Source organism: Rhinoraja longicauda, chromosome 1 (assembly GCF_053455715.1).
Source record: "Rhinoraja longicauda isolate Sanriku21f chromosome 1, sRhiLon1.1, whole genome shotgun sequence".
In the NCBI taxonomy this organism is placed as follows: Eukaryota; Metazoa; Chordata; class Chondrichthyes; order Rajiformes; family Arhynchobatidae; genus Rhinoraja; species Rhinoraja longicauda.
The window spans coordinates 57,689,425-57,705,541 of record NC_135953.1 but is presented as its reverse complement, the minus strand read 5'-3'; positions in this window follow the sequence as shown (position 1 = coordinate 57,705,541).

The following is a 16,117-nucleotide window of genomic DNA, read 5'->3' as shown; positions in this document are numbered from 1 at the left end:
ATTATGTCAATATTCTAGCTAATCTTAACTCATTTTTCAACTGGAAAATAAGTTCAGCAAGTGATAACTTTAGATGATTCTTTCTGCTAAACTCTTAGAACCTACTATTAATCTGAAGATGATGTTCATGCAGGATAAGTGTTCGTGTGTGAGAATTTGCAGGAAAATCCCCGAGCATACTTGAACAGATCAGAATCCATAACCTTAACTAAAGTGATCCAATTAATCTACTTACGTAATGTCACATCTCCAAGATACCATGATATCAGCTATATTGAAAGGCAGAGTCTACAAACTTAAATTGGGGAGGTTATGAATGATTAGTAACCAAGGGCCTCCAGACATAATGATGCAACCGTGGGATTCTCTGCCAGTGATCCTGAGTGATGAAAGATGAGCAGAAGGAGCATTGTGTCCAAATTGTGGGCACAATTTAGAAAGGGGGGTTTAAAGAAACTGATGACATTTACAGATGCCAACATGTCTCTCATCTCTCTCTCTTGCTCGTTGTACATTGTCACTACATGCCGCACGCTCTTTAACTCAACCACAATTACTTTCTCTGCACTTCATCGTCTCTTTCTTTCCTTAGCACTCACCCTGGAACTCAGTCATTACGATCCATTCATCTTCAGGTAAATCTCAAGTAAATCAGGTGAATGCCTTCATTCTCTCATAGATCTGGGTTTTTAATTGTTTGTATCTTGGAGCAGAACACAGGGCGAGATAGAAAGGAAAAAAGAGAAGAGAAAAGGACACCGCCACAAATAGACCAGCACAAAAGGCCATACAAATAGGCCAGCTCACAAAGGAAGATGCCCTCGTCATCTGGAGCAAATGCATTGCTCCCAAACAGAGTTATGAGTCACATAGCCCCTTATGCCTGCAAACCTCTCTTCTGTAATTCTCCCTCTGGGCACCTACTAATCCCAATGCAGCTCATTGAAAGGAAAGGTCTCTCTCACCATATGACCTCAAATACTTTCAAGTTGCTTCCTACCACGATCTTGCGTTTTGCCAGCCTTGTGTCTTGAATGTTGCTGCAGCCACTCAAAGATTCCCTGCCAGACTTCAGACACAAGGAACAAAGACGGCATTAGTAAAAAGTAAGATTTTATTCAGATTGGCCATGTTGAAACTCACCACGAGAACTGATTAAACACACCTCCGTTTCTCCTGTTGAAATTCGATGCCCAGGGAAATCCTTTGTGTACAAGTAATATTTGTGGTCAAATTTTAAACAAAATCTTTTTTTACAATTTCTCCAAAGGTATTCAATTGAGCAATTAAACACCTGCTACCAATTAATTTTACGAGTGAGCTTTTCATTAACATTGTTATTACTATTGACCATACTCAGCTCATCAGTACTTAAGTATGAAATGCCCTTATTTAATTGTAGAAAAAAAATATGGTAGCAGTAAGTTAAATTGATTAACAAAGGAGCAGGTGGCGAGAGGGAGTAAGGAGACAAAGACTGGCCACATTACAGTGAGGTATTGTGATAAGATCCTGCTTTCCACAGAAATTATTAGAGTTTGAAACCTCAGACAATTGAAATAATTCCAACAGTTTTGACAGTTCTGAAGGGAGGAAGGTGGCATAAGTTCTATTCTATAATTATGTCAAGGCAAAATATTACACCCAAGCTGTTAAATATTAAAATCTGCATTAAATTGCATGGCTCCTAATTGCCTAATTGCATGACTGTATAAAAGTATAAATAACATCATTTTAGGAGCCTGAGACTTTTGATGGGAACATCTGGTTTCTTATTTAGAGGGAAAAATGACTTTTTGAATATACTTCCACACTGAGCCAACCTATAGTCCTCAGTAATTCAATAACACTTACCTCGTTACTATATTTTAATGTTGTTGCTTACCTAAAATCTTTTGAAGAGTTTGGTTTGGTGAAAGAGGTTTAAACAAAGTAGAAAATGTTATTTTCCATTAAATGCAGAGACATTTTTCTATCTTGAAAGGACTATATGCAAACTGCTGTGTTCTTTCGGCCATACCTTATGCCCTGTGGTGAATCAGTGCAGAGATTCTGCAGTATTCCTGCAGTTGTTTAATAATTACAGACTTTGTATTTATCTCTACTTAACTTATTTAAATCATTCATTACTCCCCTTGATTCACCACATGGAATAAGGTGTGGGAGAATATTCATGTGCAGGGTTAAAGAAAGAATGTAGTGCTTTCATTATGCACTGCAGGAACTCACCGAGAATCCTTTGACAAACTGTACTAAAACCCACTCTTTCCAATCCATTGGCCTTATAATAAACTGGAAAGCTATGGAATGAAACAAAGAAACCTTCAATGGATCGTAAATAGGTAGATTATATATGAATGTTATGAAAATGCTATTGAAATAGCTTTCACTTCGTAACTCACATGAAAATTATTCTTAAAGTCGTGAAATCGTGGAGCTATATAGCATGGAAACAGACCTTTTGGTCCAACCTGACCAAGTCAACCAAGTTGCCTAACCAAACTAGTTGGTCTTGCATCTGGCTCATGTGCATCCCGTCCATGTACCTGTCAAGTGTCTTTTAAGTATCGTAATTGGACATGCTTCTGTCACTTTCCCTGGGAGATGGTTCCATACACGTATCATCCTCTCTGTGAAAAAGTTTCCCATCCGGTTACTTTACAGTATAATATTTTCGCTCTTACTTTAAACCTATGCGTTCTATTTTTTAATTCCCCGACCTTGAGGAAAAGATAGTGACTATTCACCTTATTTAGTTTAATTTTGAGATACAGAGTGGAAACAGGCCCTTCAGCCCACTGAATCCACGCTGACCAACGACCGCCCGCCTGTACACTCATTCTATCCTACACACGAAGGACAATTTACAGAAGCGACTTAACCTGCATGTCTTTGGAATGTGATGAATATCAGAACACCCGGAAAAAAACCCACGTGGTCACAGGGAGAATTACAATCTTCATTCAGGCAGCACCCATAATCAGGATCAAACCCAGGTTTCTGATGCTGTAAGGCTGCGCCACTGTGCTGCCACCTTATCTGTGACTCTCATGATTTTATAAAGTTCTATAAGTTCACCTCTCGGCCTCCTACTCTCTCGGGAAAAAAGGCCCAGGTTATCCAACCTCATTTTATAACTCAAACCTGCAATATCCTCATAATCATTCTTGCATCCCTTCCAGTTTAATGTATCACCTTATATTTATCTGAATTAAACTTGATATGCCATTCCTTGGCACGTTGGCCAGTAGATCAGATCCCATTGTAATGTTAGATAACTTTCTTCACTTTCTCCACATGCAAACTTGCTAATTATTCTACTACATTCACATCTAAAGCATCCATATAAATAATGACCAACAGTGGACCTAACACTGATCTCTGTGGTATAATATATGTAACGGAGCTCCAGTCTAAAAAACAACCTCTCGCAGCATCCATTGTCTCCTACCTACCAGACAATTTTGTACGCAAATGTCTTGCTCGCCTGGAGCTCAAGTGATCTAACCTTCCAAACTAGCCTACCATATGGCATCTTGTCAAAGGTCTTTCTAAAGTCCACGTGGACTATATTTTGTGCACTGAACTTAATATTTCCCTAACTACTCTTTTGCCTTTAATATATATCTTTGGATTCTTCTTTATCTTATCTGCCAAACTATCTTATATTCCCTTTTAGCGCCCCTGATTTACCTCTTGTATTCCTATCTCGAGGGATTCACTTTGATCCTAGCTGCCCAGTCCCGACATGTGCCTCATTTTGCTAGACCAGGGTGTCAATATCTCTTGTCGTGCTAGGTTCCCTCCAGCTGGCAGTGTTGCCATTCACTCTTTCAGAAACATGCTGGCCCTGAACTCTTGTTCTCTCATGTTTAAAAGCTTCCCGCTTTCATAATGTTTAAGAATCAGTTGGACAGGTACATGGATAGGACAGGTTTGGGGGGATATGGGCCAATCGCAGGAAGGTGGGACTAGCGTAGCTGGAACTCTGCCCGGTGCCGGCAAGTTGGGCCGAAGGGCCTGATTCCACGCTGTATGACTCTATGACTCTATGACTTACCAGACTTCCCTTTTCCTGCAAATATTCTTCCCCAATCAAACATAGAAAGTTCCTGTCTAATAGTGTCCTTTAATTTAGGACTTCAACTTTTAGACGAGTCATATCTTTATCATAAAGATTTAAAAATGAATAGAATTATGGTCACTGGTCCCAAAGTGCTCCCCCAAAGTACTTCAGTCACCTCCCCTGCCTTATTCCACAAGAGGGGATTGTGTGTTGTCCGTCTTTAGTAAGGCCTTTTTTCATGAACCCACTGAACAAATTCTGCTCATTCCAACCCCTTAAGGCAGCCTCGCCAACAGTCTGTCTCGTCCTTTTCTTCTGTTGTTGTTTTTAGTCTAGTGTTAAATGTATGTTTTAGTGTATCTTTAGTTTTGTATTATGTGGGGGGTGGGGGAAACCTTTTAGAAAAATCTCTTCCTCGACGGAGATGTGACTTTTTTGTAATCGTATCTCCGGCCGCACTGCAGCCTAACATCGTGGAGCTGGCGATCCCTTTGCTGGGGATAGACTTTGGGAGCTCCAACCGCGGGAGCCTGCAGACTTAACATCGTGGAGCTCGCGGTCCCTTGGTTAGGGATCAACATCAGGAGCTCCAACCGTAGGAGCTCCGACCGCCCCAAACACAGGAGCTTCGATCGCCCCGACACGGGAGCTTCGATCACTGGCTGCAGATGGTTTGACTGCCCCGACCGCGGGAGAAAAGAAAGGAGAGAAGAAGATAACATGTTATTGCCTTCCATCACAGTGCGCTGTGGTGGAGGTTTATGTTAATTTTTATGTAGATGTGTGTCTTGCTGCTTTTTTGGTATGACTGTATGGAAAATCAAATTCCTTGTATGTTTTTACATACTTGGCTAATAAATTAATTACAATACAATTATCACTCTGGGAGTTTAGGAAAGAAAACTGCAGATGCTGGTTTAAATCGAAGGTAGAAAAAAATTGCTGGAGTAACTCAGCGGGTCAGGCAGCATCTCTGGAGAGAAGGAATGGGTGATGTTTCGGGTCGAGACCCTTCTTCAGACCTCTCTACCCTGTCTATCACTCTGGGAGTCCCAATCAATATTTAGAATTAAGATTCCCCACTATTACAACCTAGCCAATGCTGGACGATTACAAAAGTAACTCTTTCATCAAAATTCACAGCAATGCTGAGTTCTATGCCTGATATTATAAGACAATGTTCATGTAAAATACCTGTTTAAGTCGTGGAATGAAAGAGAATTTCTAATTACTTCCTTGAAATACACAAATACCTTTCAGCATGTTAATAGCAGGCTGTTTAATATCAGAAATGTCGGTATTAGAGTAGAGGAGTATTTTATAAGATGATGTTAAGTCACAGTTTTGTTTGACATCCATATTGGATATTGGAGGCTTGAGCAAGATTTATAATCTAAAATAGCTGACAGCACTACAGGGACCATTTTGCAATCAATTTTACTGGGATAGGGTGTATAAACAGTACAGGGTGACCAATTCCTGCTGGGATGCAATTTTCTGGATCATTGTCTTTTATATACTGAAGTATTTATGCATTCTTTAGATTAAGTCTTAGTCTTTCATGCTCCTGGCACAGAGCTTTGCACGTTAGGTGTATATATTTCAATTTGGCCAATGTGAATGCTGCTATTTTGCACCAACAGCCTGGCAAGCAACGAAGTGAACATTTATTCTCATAATTTCTATTGCTATCACATATTTGCAGGCTGTCAAGATTGTTTTCAGTGTTTCTCCTCTCTAGGATTTAATGGTAGAAAATGATCAGGGGAAGAGATAAAAGGATTCTGAAGATATCAATGAACAACAGGAATAAACCAGTCATTCCCATCACTAGCCAAAATGAAACTCAATCACTCTCAGGATGTGGGCGTCAGTGGCAAAGCAGCCATTTATTCACAGCCCTTGAGAAGGTGCTGTCAAGCCTTCTCTAAACTGCTGAATTTCAGTGCAATTAGGTAGTGTGTTTCAAGGACCAGTTAGTTATTAAAGAAGCATGTGTAGTGAATTATTCGACTCCATGAAAAGTTGGAGTGTGCACGCAACTAAATGTAGTGGACTTGGGCAGAGTATTACTGGCTCCTACAAGTGGGAATGCCACTCCAGGTGATGCCAAAATTTGCCATTTTCAGGTGAAAGGATCTATCAAGATGATAAATTGTACTCACGCGATCCATCTTGCCATTTTGCAAGTAAACTGGCATTTATTTGATTAAAAGGGCTTAAATGGATCAACTAAAATTATGTTTAGCTGCAAAGAGAATTTGAAGCATTTCCCCACACCCTTTGGTCATCTTCCCCAAGAGTTTATGTTGCCTAAGTATGTGCTTTGTTTTATATCTATGTCAGTCTGAGGGCAGTAATTATTACTTTAATGTTGTGATCCTGAGTAAAACTATTTTATCTAAAGTTTTGTATCTCAAAAGCTTTTCAGTATGCCTCGGTACGTGTGACAATAATAACACTAAAACCGAACTAAATTAAACTTCTTAAGTAAATATCTAATATGTATAAGGCAGGGACTACATAAAATAATATCATCATCATACCATAACAATCATTTGATCCATTCTTGCTGTTGGTCAGTAAAAATGAATGGCTTGAAGGTAGACACGAAATACTGGAGTAACTCAGCGGGACAAGCACCATCTCTGGAGAGATGGAATGGGTGACATTTCGTGTCGAGTCCCTTCTTCAGACTGGCTGGCTGTTCTTAAGTTATACTGCTTGCATTCTTGTACTTTGGGTCCTCCAACACTCTCAATCTATTGTATAATCCATCAACAGAAACATGTCTACTTAAGAATGATGTCATATAACAAACTTCCCTTTGTGCTGCAACAACATTAGCAGAAAGTATCTGAAGCAATCTATCTGAAAGAGTTTAGTCAGCCCATTGAGTCTCTGCTGCCCAGTACTCATAGGTTCTGTCCTTGATAAAATATTTACAATAGACAATAGACAATAGGTGCAGGAGGAGGCCATTCGGCCCTTCGAGCCAGCACCGCCATTCAATGTGATCATGGCTGATCATTCTCAATCAGTACCCCGTTCCTGCCTTCTCCCCATAACCCCTGACTCCGCTATCCTTAAGAGCTCTATCCAGCTCTCTCTTGAATGCATTCAGAAAATTGGCCTCCACTGCCTTCTGAGGCAGAGAATTCCACAGATTCACAACTCTCTAACTGAAAACGTTTTTCCTCATCTCAGTTCTAAATGGCCTACCCCTTATTCTTAAACTGTGGCCCCTTGTTCTGGACTCCCCCAACATTGGGAACATGTTTCCTGCCTCTAACGTGTCCAACCCCTTAATAATCTTATACGTTTCGATAAGATCTCCTCTCATCCTTCTAAATTCCAGTGTATACAAGCCTAGTCGCTCCAGTCTTTTAACATACGACAGTCCCGCCATTCCGGGAATTAACCTAGTAAACCTACGTTGAACACTCTCAATAGCAGGAATATCCTTCCTCAAATTTGGAGAACAAAACTGCACACAGTACTCCAGGTGCGGTCTCACTAGGGCCATGTACAACTGCAGAAGGACCTCTTTGCTCCTATACTCAACTCCTCTTGTTAGGAAGGCCAACATTCCATTGGCTTTCTTCACTGCCTGCTGTACCTGCATGCTTCCTTTCAGTGACTGATGCACTAGGACACTCAGATATCGTTGTACGTCCCCTTTTCCTAACTTGACACCATTCAGATAATAATCTGCCCTCCTATTCTTACCACCAAAGTGGATAACTTCACACATCCACATTAAACTGCATCTGTCATGCATCCACCCACTCACACAACCTGTCCAAGTCACCCTGCAACCTCATAGCATCTTCCTCACAGTTCACACTGCCACCCAGCTTTGTATCAGCTGCAAATTTGCTAATGTTACTTTTAATCCCTTCATCCAAGTCATTAATGTATATTGTAAATAGCTGCGGTCCCAGCACCAAGCCTTGCGGTACCCCACTAGTTACTGGCTGCCATTCTGAAAAGGACCCATTTATCCCCACTCTTTGCTTTCTGTCTGTCAACCAACTTTCTATCCATGTCAGTACCCTACCCCCAATACCATGTGCTCTAATTTTGCCCACTAATCTCCAATGTGGGACCTTGTCAAAGGCTTTCTGAAAGTCGAGGTACACCACATCCACCAGCTCTCCCCTGTCAATTTTCCTAGTAACATCCTCAAAAAATTCCAGTAGATTAGACAAGCATGATTTCCCCTTCGTAAATCCATGCTGACTCGGAAAGATCCTGTTACTGCTATCCAAATGCTCTGCAATTTCGTCTTTTATAATTGACTCCAGCATCTTCCCCACAACTTTTATCAGACTAACTGGTCTATAATTTCCTGTTTTCTCTCTCCCTCCTTTCTTAAAAAGTGGGTTAACATTAGCTACCCTCCAATCCACAGGAACTGATCCTGAATCTATAGAACATTGGAAAATGATCACCAATGCATCCACAATTTCTAGCGCCACTTCCTTAAGTACCCTGGGATGCAGACCATCAGGCCCTGGGGATTTATCAGCCTTCAGTCCCATCAGTCTACCCAACACCATTTCCTGCCTAATGTGGATTTCCTTCAGTTCCTCCATCACCCTAGGATCTCTGGGCACTAGAACATCTGGGATATTGTTTGTATCTTCCTTAGTGAAATCAGATCCAAAGTACCGGTTCAACTCATCTGCCATTTCCTTGTTCCCCATAATAAATTCCCCAGCTTCTGTCATCAAGGGACCCACATTTGCCTTGACTATTTTTTTCCTCTTCACTTACCTAAAAAAGATTTTACTATCCTCCTTTATATTATTGGCTAGCTTACTCTCGTACCTCATCTTTTCTCCCCATATTGCCTTTTTAGTTATCTTCTGTTGCTCTTTAAAAGAGTCCCAATCCTCTGGCTTCCTACTCTTCCTTGCTATGTTGTACTTCTTCTCTTTTATTTTTATGCTGTACTTGACTTCCCTTGTCAGCCACGGGTGCCTCTTACTCCCCTTAGAATCTTTCCTCCTCTTTGGGATAAATTGATCTTGCAGCTTCTGCATTATTCCCAGATATACCTGCCATTGCTGTTCCACAGTCTTCCCTGCTAGGGACCTTCCAGTCAATTCTGGCCAGCTCCTGCCTCAAACCTCTGTAATTTCCTTTGTTATACTGTAATACTGACACTTCCGATTTTCCCTTCTCCCTCTCAAATTGTGAGTAAAACATCATATTGTGATCACTGCCTCCTAATGGCTCTTTTACCTTGAGTCCCCTTATCAGATCAGGTTCATTACACAACACAGAAGGCATTCCAGAATTGCCTTCTCCCTGGTAGACTCCAGTACAAGCTGTTCTAAGAATCCATCTCGAAGGCACTCCACAAACTCTCTTTCCTGGGGTCCATTACCAACCTTATTTTCCCAGTCTACCTGCATGTTGAAATCTCCCATCACCACCGTAGCATTACATTTGTGACATGCCAATTTTAGCACTTGGTTCAACTTGCACCCTATGTCGAGGCTACTGTTTGGGGGCCTGTAGATAACTCCCATTAGGGTCTTTTTACCCTTACAATTCCTCATCTCTATCCATACTGATTCTACATCTCCTGATTCTATGTCACCCCTTGCAAGAGAATGAATATCATTCCTTACCAACAGAGCGACCCCACCCCCTCTGCCCACCAGTCTGTATTTTCTGTACGTTGTGTACCCCTGAATATTCACTTCCCAGCCCTGGTCCTCTTGTAGCCATGTCTCTGTGATTCCCACAACATCATACTAATGGTAATGTCAAGCCTTTTCTCAAGCAACATGAGCCAGTGGAATTGAACTCAATGGCAATGAGCAACCCACCCAATCCTTTGAAATTCAGCAGCTAATTGCTCCAGAGACCCTGGAATTCTTCAACTAATGTCAGTGTGGAGTGGGCATTCAGTTGAAGATGGAGCGATGTCATAATCTTTCTAAAGGATGGACATTAAATGCTATCTGTGACAGGAACATCCACAAATAGATACATTTTATTTAATACATTGTATGGATGTTAGCAGCTATTCACTACTATCATTGTGAGATAGCAACAAAGAAACATAGAAACAGAAAATGGATGCAGGAGCAGGCCATTCGGCCCTTCGAACCATTCAATATGATCATGGCTGATCATCCAAAATCAGTACCCGTTCTTGCCTTCTCCCCAAATCCCTTGATTCCGTTAGTCCTGCGAGCCATATCTAACTCTCTTGAATACATCCAGTGAATTGGCCTCCACTGCCGACTGTGGCAGAGAATTCCACTGATTCACAACTCTCTGGGTGAAAGTTTTTCCTCATCTCAGTCCTAAATGGCCTACCCCTTATTCTTAAACTATGACCCCTGGTTCTGGACTCCCCCAACATGGGGGACCTTTTTCCTGCATGTAGCCTGCCCAATCCCTTAAGAATTTTAGATTCATCTACACATTTATTCTTGCTGCAGGAAACTTGAAACAAATACATAAAATGCTTGGTGCACAGATTCTGTCAAATGTGGAGGGATATAGGGGTTTAAACTTTCAGGAAAATAAACTACTTAACTATTATATAGCCACCTTCTACCATTAAATCCAATGGGTTAGAGATGATTTGAAATCAACCTCATGGTTTGTAAGTGCATCACAACAAAAATAGAGTAACAAGGAGAACATTTCTGCAGAGGTCAGCCTGCAGTCTTCGTACACATGTGCAAAAAACTGTTAGCTGGCAACCAAAGGAAATAAAAATTCCATTTGTACAATGCGGCTTTAAGGGAATTGTACCCAGCGAAGAACCCAGCTGTCCTTTAACATCTTTTTGAAATACATGTGATTAGCCCACTGTGCGTGGTGGCGCATGAAGACAGGAAGATCACAGGCTCAACCTTTAACCACTATTCAAATCTAGCTTGAATCGGTAATGGAGCCTGAGAACACAGCAGTGCAGGCAGCCGGATCAGGAGTTTAAAATAAAATGCAGTGGGTGGAAGGAGAGCAATTTAAGAACCCATGTATTTCTAAGCCCCACATGCAATTCCCATTCCATAAACACCTCTGATTATACATTGTTTATTTAAAAAATGTACAGTCTATATTTTATAAGAAAATAACTGCAGATGCTGGTACAAATCGAAGGTATTTATTCACAAAATGCTGGAGTAACTCAGCAGGTCAGGCAGCATCTCAGGAGAGAAGGAATGGGTGACGTTTCGGGTCAAGACCCTTCTTCAGTCTATATTTTATAATAGTTTGCTTCATCAACAGATCTTCATCAATTTAGATTATATCTATTGTGTTCTCTAAAGTGTTGGAAATATTTATCTTCTAATCCTGAGGACTAATTACATCATTCAACTTCATCTGAATGCTTGGCATTACTTAGCCAATTATTAATGCTGCAAACAGATTGTCAATAGTCAGATTATAGATATACTGTAATTTTTAGAAAAGGCTTGACATTACTATTGATTGAGGTTTGTCTAATCATTCTACCGATTCCCCTCCATGCATGGTGTCAATGTGACCATAAAGGTTTCCCCTGAGCTTTGGTTTATATCCACATCCCAAAATGTGCTAGTCAGTTAATTGGCTACTGGAAATTACCCCAAGTAGAGGTGGGTATTTTAAGGATCCGGGGTGGGCAGGGGAGGGGAGGGGAGGGGGTGGTGGTGCAGTGGGTTTGGGGGGAAGTTGACATGTGCGAGAGAATTGGTTGCAGGGAAATAAACAGGGGCAAAGGATTGATTTGAATGCTCTTGGAACTGGCATCGACCTGGCAGCTTGTATAGTCTCTTTCAATGCTGCAAGAAAATATGAGATATGAGGAATCACATGAATTTTATGCTTCTGGCAAGCAGCAGTAATCATTACATTAATATTGAAGATAAATAAGCATGATTATCTGTCAAATTCATGTATCTGAGCAGCAACAGTCCAGTTTCTAGGAGCCTGTACAACAGGATCTGCATCAAAACTATCGCTAGGTATGCAACATTCAATGCTAATAATATAAAACATAGACAGACATTAAAAGGTTTACATAAATTACTTATGAAAAAGTAGGTTTCAGGAACTGCCACTTTCATACAAACCATTAGATTTTTGAAATGACTTGCACAACCCTAATCCTACCTGAGGGACCATCTCATGCACTACTACGGATTTGAATTCCAATTGTGTTTTCATGCTTAGAACGGAACTGCTGATGCTGGTATATACTGAAGATATACACAAAGTGCTGGAGTAACTCAGCGGGTCTTATGCTGATGTTAATGTCTTGTTTTTGCACAGTCTTATTTTTTGCACTGTCTTGTATAATCTATGTGCAATTGATTGTAATTTATGTGTTGTGTGTTGTCTGAGTCTGTGTACTTCTGGGGCTTTGCAAGCAAGCAAGATTGTGATTGGACCTGTACCTCACCGTATTGTGCATATGGAAATAAACATGACTTGAATTGAAACGATAATTCAAGGCATTCTCAAAACCTGTCACAATGCCCATCAACAATGCACAGCAGAATTTTTTTAATTGCGAACCTAATGCAAGATTTTCTGAAAAAATTAGATTGGTCAGAAGAGTTCAGTAGTGAGGAAACATAATGGTTTAAGGCCTAATGGCATGGGCAACGATAAGGTCACTGCTGTCATTGTTCTGTCTTATCATTCCACAGTCAAGGATAAAAATAATGCATCATCCTTTTCGAGCACCGACAACATAAATCTGACAAGCATGAAGATCAGAATATTGACATGGCTCTATCCCACAGTAAGGTCAACATAGAAAAAAACCCAGCTGCTGCAAATCTGGAAAAAACAACAGAAAGAGATATTTCAGGTCAAAGACCCTACTTCAGAATTGAAAAATATCTGAGGGTCTTAACATTCATGGATAGTGAGGACATGGATAGGGGCATGGATTGGACAAATAGAATATCTCTGCTATGGCAAGCTGAGGTGTATTAGAAGATTCCAATAATTATTTGAGCTATCTGAAAGAGAAAACAAAAAGAGTGACTTATAACATTTGTTAAATGCAGGATAGAGCTGTTGTTAAAATATGAAACTAAACGAATACTCAAATAATCAGGGAGCATCTGTGAAAAGAGAAAAACTGAGTTAATATTACAAATAGATAATCTTACAGGAGAACTGGCCATACAAACAGAAAAAGCTAGCTATCAAAAATTGTTGATTTCTCATATCACAGACACTACAATTTTCCGTTATCCTCTCAATTCTCTCCAAGCCCAACCTCTTTGCAGCTTGAAACAAACTTGTTTTCTCACTTTCAGAGTTCTAACAAAGTCTCCAAACCGAAACTGGGAAGCTTAGTTTAAAAGCCAGTGGGAGCTACTGTCTCACAATAGTGGAGATCTAGATTCAATCGTGACCTCACCTGTTGTCTGCTTGGCATTTTTGCCGCCTTTTGGTAAACTAATTGGCCACGGAAATTGTCCATTGTGTGCAGGTGAGTGGTAGAATCTGTGGGGAGTTGAGGAGAATGTGGGGAGAATAAAAAATGAGATTAATGGAGCAGGAATACTATAAATGGCAGGGCACCCTCAGAGAATTGATGTACAGAGGAATCCTGGAGTGCACATCCATAGCTCACTGAAATTACAGCACAAGTAGATAAGGTGATAAAGGCTTTTGATATGCTTGCATTCGTTAGTCGGGATATTGAATATTAAGTCAGGAAATCATACTGCAGCTCTATAAAACTTTGGTTTAAGCCACGTTTGTGTGCATTTCAGGGCTCTGCAATGCAGGCAGGATGTGAAGGCTTTGGAAAAGGTGCACAAGATAGGTGATGTTTTGGTCGGAAGCCCAAAAAGTCACCTATTCCTTTTCTCCAGAGATGCTGCCTGACCCGTTGAGTTACTCCAGCATTTTGTGTCTATCTTATGTTTAGAGGCAAATCTGCCCTTTATCTTCAGAATGTAGGAAGACATATAACTGCACCTAAGACTCGGAGCCCAATCTTTGTCTATCTTCAGTATAAGCCAGCATCAACAGTTCTTTCCCACACATAAGAAAGGGTGCAATTTTTACTGAAAATTCCTGTCTGAAGCACGTTCTTTCTCATATCACAATGAGTGCAATAACATTTACACAACCTTGCCAAGGTGACCTACAGCATACTGCTCATTAAATTGTTAATTATTCCAGGTTTACATTATTGGCAAGTGGAATTTACCACATCCCTTTAAAGGTCATGATTTCAGACTTCCTCAATTCACATTAATTTCCACTGTCTACCTGATTCAGGTCATGTAGCTTTTACAAGGCTTTCTGCCACATTTCAATGCTTACTCATTAGAATGGAGTAATTTTATACTGTCCCAGATAGATTGTCTTTTTATTTGTCTTATCTTGTCACTTTTAAGATTTTGCTGTAGTTTTTCTCTATTTATACTAATAGAGTTTTTCTCTAATTATTGGAGCTCAATGCTCTCAAGGCAGTGGAACTAATTGTAGACTTTCGAAGAGATCCCCCTCCCCTCCCCCCACTCACCATCAACAACACCATAGTCACATCTGTGGAGTCATTTAAGTTCCTTAGAACCATCATCTCCAGGGACCTTAAATGTGGGGGCCACTATCGACTCCACAGTCAAAAAGGCCCAACTGAGGATGCACTTCCTGCGGCAACTGAGGAAACACAATCTGCCACAGTCAATGATGGTCCAATTCTATACTGCTATCATTGAGTCCATCCTCACCTTAACCATCATGGTCTGGTTTGGCTCAGCCACCAAGCACGACATCCGGAGGCTGCAACGGATCGTTCGCACAGCTGAGAAGGTTGTTGGCTGCAACCTTCACCCCATTGACGAACTGTACACTGCAAGGGCCGGGAAGCAAGCGGGCAAGATCATCTCTGACCCCTCTCACCCTGGCCACAAACTCTTTGAAGCACTTCCCTCTGGAAGGCGACTACGGACTGTCAAAGCAGCCACAGCCAGACATAAAAACAGTTTTTTTCCACGAGTGATAGTTCTGCTCAATAACTAAAGTCTGTAGTCTCTTTTTTGCTCTGGTTTATTTTCACCCGCATGTTTACACCGTAATGGTGTATCCTTATTGTTTTGATGTGTTTATGCTTTATTCTTAATTGTTAACTGTATATTAGTGTTGACATTTGTGAGAGGAGCACCTAGGCACATTCCTTGTATATGCATACTTGGCCAATAAACTTATTCATTCATTCATTCATACCCAAAACACAATATTATGCTTGTATGTGTGCAGAGGGAGGTTTATCCAGGTGAGTATGGAGACAAAAAATCCTTGCACACTCATTACCAAATTTAAGATGTATATTTACGGGAATGTACATAAAATAGTGTCTGATTCTGACTTGGTGGGATGTTAACTTTTGACTAATTGTTAATAATTTGTGTTTTTGCGATTACTCCATACTCCTTTACTCCTATGAAAATTTGTACTTTAACACATTACACTATTAAGTATAAACTGACCATGCTCAGTCTGAAGGGTCTCGACCCGAAATGTCACCTACTCCTTTTCTCCAGAGATGCTGCCTGACCCGCTGAGCTCCTTCAGTATTTTGTGTCTATCTTCCATGTAAAATAGAATTCCCTTCATAAAGGAGAACAGGGGCGCAGCTGGTAGAGTTGCTGCCTCGGACGCTAGACACTCATGTTTGATCATGACCTCGGGTGCTGTCCGTGTGGAGCTTGCATGTTCTTCCTGTGACCACATTGGTTTCCACTGGGTGCTCCAGTTTCCTAACATATCCCTAAGACTTGTGGGTTTGCAGGTTAATTGGTCTCTGTAATTTGCCGCTAGGGTGTAGTGAGAGAATGCGAAATTAGGATAACATAAAATTTGTCTTCACACACTAACACTATCCTACACACACGAAGGACAATTTTACAATAATACCAATCCAATCAACCTACAAACCTGTATGTCTGGAGTGTGGTAGGAACCTGGAGCACCCAGAGAAATCCCATGCAGTTCTGGGGAGAACAAACAATCTCCGTGCAGTACCTGCAGTCAGGATCAAACCTGGGTCTCTGGTGCTGT